The sequence below is a fragment of the Phoenix dactylifera genome, chromosome 7 (assembly GCF_051530095.1).
Source record: "Phoenix dactylifera cultivar Ajwa chromosome 7, Ajwa_hap1_PhDact_Kaust_v1.1, whole genome shotgun sequence".
Classification (NCBI taxonomy): Eukaryota; Viridiplantae; Streptophyta; class Magnoliopsida; order Arecales; family Arecaceae; genus Phoenix; species Phoenix dactylifera.
Genome location: NC_143196.1, coordinates 34,351,173 through 34,358,157, shown reverse-complemented (window position 1 = coordinate 34,358,157; position 6,985 = coordinate 34,351,173). Strand labels below are relative to the sequence as shown.

General features: G+C 41.2%; 1 pseudogene across 1 annotated transcript; it reads right to left on the bottom strand.

The window, feature by feature from the left end:
* Positions 1–1,008: 1,008 nt before the first annotated feature.
* On the bottom strand, positions 1,009–5,495 carry LOC113462396 (protein SLOW WALKER 2-like; annotated as a pseudogene). Its single transcript, XR_016396048.1, has 2 exons — positions 4,798–5,495; positions 1,009–1,164 (listed from the first exon to the last, which is right to left on the bottom strand). The product of XR_016396048.1 is annotated as a protein SLOW WALKER 2-like (transcript).
* Positions 5,496–6,985: the final 1,490 nt, after the last annotated feature.

The window sequence follows — 6,985 nt, the reverse complement described above, 5'->3', positions numbered from 1 at the left end:
TGAATTACATATCATTAGTTGATTCTTCTAATTTAATCGCAAAACATGGTAAATTAGAGATGTAATTTACTCTTTCCAATCATACCATGAAATATTCATATCCTCTTTCTCCAACACTTGCATCATGGTACATTTAAAATCATATTCCATCACAGGTCAGAGAAAAAAATTGCAAATCTTAGCAGATGAAGTTTTTCTTTTTCCTTGGGTTCTCCATTAAACATTGCAATGTAAACTCCAAGAAGGATGAGCAGTACTCAGAGAATGGATGAAGAGTCATGGACTGGGGAAGGCCTAAGAGATAATGGATAAGCGTTGTGAAGAAATTTGAAGATGCTCACACCATAATGGAGCATTGCCTTTGATTAGAAGGGATGATAAAAATGAATCAGTAATAGTATTTTAATAAAGACGCATAATTAAATCCAGTGATGTTTAAGATCTCAAGGTAGAACATTAAGTAACACCTAATATTGGCTGAGGCAAGCATTGCTATGCTGGAACCGGAACCCAGACTGATTGCCTGGCAGCACGGATCGGTATGCCCCCATGTTGTTCCATGCCAAGCCCTTACCGACATAGTAGAGGGGAAGGGGGAGAGGGAGAATGGGTGAGAGGAAAGGAGAGAGAGAAGGGGGAGAGGGAGAGAGAGAGAGAGAGGAGGGTGGCGGACATTCAGCGGAGGCTTACGAGCTGCGTGGAGGGGCGGCGGAGTTCCGCCTCCAATTTTCCTGTTTCGTCCGCCCCTTCACGACCCTCCACCGGCCAGTCGTTCGAAACAGGAGAACCGAAGGCCACCGCCAGCCACCACCCTCCCTCTCTCTTCCTTCCTCTCTCTCTCTCTCTCTCTCTCTCTCTCTCTCTCTCTCTCTCCTTCTCCTCCCCCTCCGTCGCCGGTTTTTCATTTTAGTTGCCGGAACTATCCCATAGCCAGTACAGCTCAGTATGCTCTGAACCGGGCAATTCGAGACGGTTTCGCTGACCATGAGGCATATGGTGTGTGGTAACCTTATTTAAATTTCGAGGATGTGTTCTAACAAGATGCACCTCTTCAAGCATTCCTCCCAATACCAAAAAAGTAAAAGAGAGAAATCATCTTTTGTTTCAGGCAAAGTATCCAAGGGATGCTAGAAAATGCTTTTCAACTTGCGACCTGGCAGTAACCTGAAAAGACAAACAATCAAGTGAATAATCTATCAGTAAACAGATTTACTACTTGTGAAGGCTAAACCCATTTTACAGCAGCAAAGAAAGGAAAGCAATAAAAAATAGCATGTCTCTCATGATCATCAACAATCTTGGAGCAAAACACACCAACATAACTGTAGCTTACACATAAAATTCAATCTTATTGGGGTGCCAGCATTGTGAGAGTTTATTAATAGAAAGCATCTGTAAATTCCTTTTTCTTCTTCATAAAAGCACAACCATTTGAATCATTGAATACTCCCGCTGAAATGGTAGTGAAGCAAGCAATTTGTATCTGATGGAAAGGGAAACAAAGAAAAAATCTTTGAAATTTTGATGCATATACCCTCTAGGCACAAGGCTAAGCAAAAAAGCTAGTGGGTTTAGTGTCTTAAACAGATCTCACTTTATCTGAGAATCTATTAATACAATTTAAACATCATCTAAGATTTACAATGTCACATGAAGAGCTTGTTTATCCTATTGAGAAGCATTCTGAACAAACTATGTTTTCTACCCTTTCAACATCTCAATCTCAACTCTTGAGTCCACTTATCTCCACTTCTAAAATCCTCCTACAAGTCAGTATACCAACCTTTATCTAGCATGACATACATCAAAAGCTTTAACTATGTAGGATGGAAAGCTGCAAAGACCACAGGAACCATGGTAAGTGGTCTCATCTTACTTTATTTAGGAATATTTGCAAATTGGGTTTGAGAAACGCTATACAGTATCTTGCCTATAGGGAGGAGGAGACTAGCCATCCCAAGGACAGATAAGAGAATGACCAGCTCACTGAGTGTGAAATATAGACTATTAGGTGAATAATTATTCCAAGACAGCTTCCCCATTCTTCTTTCCAACCAGGTAGGAGCACTGAAATTGTCAGAAAAGCTAATGCACTATACCAGAAAAAACGTGTTCCTTGTATCTTCCATCAACTGTGCAACCCAAACTTCCATTCAATCAGCTTCCTTCTCATGACCTCTTTCATCATCAACTTCTGTCAGATGTCTGAAATACCATTGCCACAAACACTTTTCTATAAATAAAGCTAGATGTACATAAAGCTATAGCACATAGTTTTCAAGCAAAATCATTCCTACCTTGCATGACAATTTTGCAAATCCTAACGATGCCCACCCTCTCCTCTTGTCCTCCCCACCCTCTCCACCAACCTTAATGCACAAGTTTTTTCACATTATGCATGCCAAGTGCAAATATCCTGTTATATTCACAAAAGCATTGTAAACTATTTCCAAATATTCACATTCTTGCTGCAAATAATCTAAATTAGTCTTTCCCTGTTCTTTCCCATACCTCCTCCCTCCTATTCTCTAGTTCCTCGAAGATCTACTGGCTCTCCTCTTTTCAGACACCTTATAATGGACCAAAGGCTAAAAGCAAAAACTTCACATCTGATAATGGCAATGCTATAACATATCTCCAGTTTCTTTTTTATTTTTGGGGGAGAAATTTGATATATTATAAATTCATTACAACTTTACAAGATATCATAACAAGATGTGTTAATATTCATTATCAAGAAGATAGCAAGTAGCGTGTCAAATAAGAAGAAAAAGTGTAAGCACCAATCACTGACCAAGGACAGTCAAAAATAATTGAACAAATCGATGCAATGCACTAACATGACCACCAAAATATTCAGTCAGTGAATATTAGAGCTTGACTCATGACAGTCGAAGCTGGAGAAGAGGCTGTTGTATTTAAACAAGATTAAAGATTTTAATGTATTGAGCATATGACTAAGACATGAAGTAATATAAATAGGATAAAATGTACCCTCCTAAAAATGAAATTTGTTTAACAAGCTCTACAAAAGGTATGCCACTGACCTCGACAGGAATAACTCCTTTAGTGCTTCAAAGCCAGTAAATGCATGGTGTTTCACTACCATTGAAGTCACCATAGTTGCATTAAACACAATAGTGCCTTGATTGCTTATTATGAAAAGTTTGAAATGGACAAAATAACAAACTGAAAGGAAATGGGAAAAATAGTCATTCAACACTCTTGATTATGATTGTTAAAATTGCTTATTTTAGATCCTAATATTATATAGTTACCATGGCATTGCTCTATTTATCTGTCATTAATCCAAATAAATGTAAATGGACTTTTCGATATGACCAAAGGCCCATGTATGAAAATGTCCAAACATCAGTTCCTGACCATTACTATAGGGGGCATCTTAATTGTTAAACCTCAAGTTGTTGAAACACAAATTATTTTCAAATATTGATATAGGGGAGGAAGACACACGATTCAGTTAAAGTAGTTTGTTTGCCTCATCTTTCATGTTCTTTCCCTCTCCTGTCTTCACCTTGGTTATCCTCCCACTGCTTTAATTTTCTTGAACAATCTTCTTCCATTCTTCTTTACATTCTTTTTTTTCTACTATTATCTACAGATCTATCAGAGCTTTACCTTTATGCCATTCTTCTGATGTGATCATCTCACAAGTGTGTGGAACCGCCTTGAAATATTTGGGATCTAATGATTTTAAGAACAACTGTGCAGACTTTTAATCCCATCATTTGTAGAGGCAGGAAAATCAATTTACAAGTTCAGTTAACCAGCAATATTTTGGTGTAATGGCCTGCCTGGAACTTCTCAAGACTACCAATTAACAGATTTTTGCAGAATATGTGTACCTTTATCCAGAAGCAGTAGGAATTGCTCTAAGTAAAAAAGGTTATGAAACAGAAGAAGAAGAAGAAGAATGAAGAATATATAGAAGCTTGTCTATTTTTAGGAAGATATAACTGGATGGTCTCCTAAAAAGAGCCCTAAAGACAGCATAACAATCAAACCTTCTCCAAATTATATTAGGTTGCCTTTATGCATCCTCGCTCATCAAATTTCTGTAGAAGGCTGATTCTGGAATTACTGCAAACTCCCTCTCACACATTTGATCCATGTCACCTCAGGTATTTACCTTCTCTTTCTAAATCCTTTGACAAAGATTCAAGTATCTCTCCTTGTAGAACCTCCTTAAATCTCCATTTCGCATTCCAATACTGTCTCAATATGTTCACCATTGCTTTATTCTTATATGGAACATTCCTATAGCTCTGATAATATACTCATTCCTCGCTTATAATCTTACGAGACATCCATATTGACATTTTCATTTATGTTACATCCAACTTGTTGTCTTAGATCCTCTATATTGCTCAACATTCAAGTTCATACAACTTAGATGTTTTGGACTTTCAAAGACCTCTAAAGCCAAAAATTCAAGAATAAAAACTTATCATGACTCCAAAAAAAACAATACTTTTAAACACTCATTACTACAATAGATAAGGGCATGTTTGTTTGTTTGTTTTTTTTCTTTTCTTTTTTTTTTGGGGGGGGGGGGGGGGGGGGGAGGTAAGATGGGAACGCCCGAATCCCCCAAAACTCAATCCCGATTCTCCCCAAGTATTCAAATCCATTCTGATTCCGATTTCAATCGCAAACAAAACCCACCCTTAAGGTCAGACCTTGATTCATCCGTAGGCGATCAAAGAAACAGATGATTAAACCTATATTCGGTAGACTCCCCGAGAAAAATAAAAGATCAAACGAAAGGGAACTTACATAGTAGGGCATCAAGTGCCGTCATATTGGCAATTGAATTGTCCTCCACCAAGCACGTGAATGCCGACACCTTATCCGCGGAGGTCCTCAACCTCGCCGTCACTTCGAGAAGCCTCATATCCCCGCTCTTAGTCCTCAAGAATCACTTTGAGAATCATAGTATCGCGTGCGCTGCTGCAGCAACCTCTCGGCGACCTCCTTCTTTTTCGCAGCCAGCCTCTTCAGCTCCTCGACCCCCAAAACCGGCACGTTCTTCCTCCCATCCGGCCCCAGGACCTTCCCCTCCAGCTCGTCGGCGTCCACGTACCGCAGCCCCGACAGCTCGCTCGCCTTCATCAACGGCAACTTGGGGAGGTTCTTCTTGTTGTCATCTTTGGCGTTCCCAAACGGATCGATTTGCAACGGATGGGGCTTGGGCATGGGTTTGGACCTGGAACCGGAGTCGTCCTTCTGGTTCTTCTTCTCGCCACCATCGATCATTTCGGAAGCGGATAGTCTGGGATCCACGGTTTGGGGGGGCCGGAAGGGGCCGGTTTTCCGGAAGTCAGAGTCATCGAATCCGGCGGCGGAGGGGGGCCCGAGGCCGAGGGAGGCGCGGCGACGTCGGATTTGAGGAGCTCGAGGTCCTCGGGGGTTCGGTGGGGCTTCTTGGGCTTCAAGACCGCCATTGGTTCACCTCTCCGCTGCTCCTGGGGACGGAGAGAGGGAGCGGAAATAGCCTTCGAAAAAAGGCGGCAGGGTTTTAGCGATCGCGTGGTTTGGGCTTCTCGCAAGGCCCAGTCCAGGCCCGGAAACTGACCGCTTCTTCAGTATTTTTATTAATTTTTTATTGTTTTTTATTAAATTATTTATTTTTATAGCATGACCATTGATATTTATCTCGTTTGGAATTTGTTGTTTGCCGCTATTTTAAACCACAAAAGTTTATTGATTAGTTTAGCACCAAAAATATCATTTATCTCGTTTTTATGGAATGACTATTCCTCCCCCATTCCTCCAAATAGGGCAAGAATCAAGCCGGGCTGGATTGGGTTTCTATCCTATCCAGCCCAAGTCTGAGAAAAATTGTCAAGCTTTGAACCAGATAAGGCCCGAATTTTTTAAAATTCCCATCTGAGCTCGAATCCAAGCTTGGCCTGAAACCTGATTAGGCCTGGATGAGGTTTGAGCCTCTTGTTCCATGCAAAACGAGAAGAGCATGGGAGTGGGGAGAGAGAGAGAGAGGAGAGATAGATTGCGAGGAGCCGAGTCCATTCCAAGCTCCGAAGTACCAGCCTGATCCAACTCTTCTCGGACCAGGCCGAACCTGACCCTAAGCTGGTTTGATGGATCTTGGGCCTGTCCAATCCCATCTCCGACCCGATCCCAAATAACATATGATTCAACCTTTTATTGCCATAGCATGGGGCCAAAATCGGAATTCCAATTCCATTCCAATGCTCTTTGCAATGAACCAAATGTAGTCCAAGATTCTCTTCCACCATGGCTGCTCTTTTATTATTATTATTATTTTATTTTTTGCTAAAACAGATGATTCATATAGATTTAGTACGGAAACATCCAATATGGTCAGAAAATAACAAGTCCCGAAGCACTCTATATAACTCCCTCTTCTCAATCCACATAGCACCTTCGGCGTGACTGGCTGCATATGAGGCCACCCAGTCTGCAGCCCCGTTAGCCTTTCTGAATACATGCTTGGTTTGAAAAGCTATACCACCACTAATCATAGCATGAATGTTCCGAAGCAAGGGTAGCATCCTCCAACCATGGCTGCTCCTTCGCCGACGTCCTAGTGCCAAAGAGCTGCCAAACCGGCCCATGGTTGAGAGTCTTTCAAAAGTTGGGGATGCCCAATTTGTGGCACCAATAGTATGCAACCCACTCCTATTTACCAAACATTCTTCTTTCACTTATTGCAGGTACAAATTTTATTTCTTACGTCATCTTGAGCTGACTCTTTGAATTCAATCCTTGCGGTTCAAGGATTTTTCCTTGCGGTTCAAGGATTTTTCCTTGCGGTTCAAGGAACGGCACACCGCGTGAGCACGCATGCTGTCATGCATGGCGATTGGAACCCCATGCAAGGAAGCTTCTGAACCAATCTCACAATAGCTTACCCCGCAATATTCAAACGTGGTTTGGCCATAAAATCATACATCACATCTACAATTTTTTTAAAAGGAAA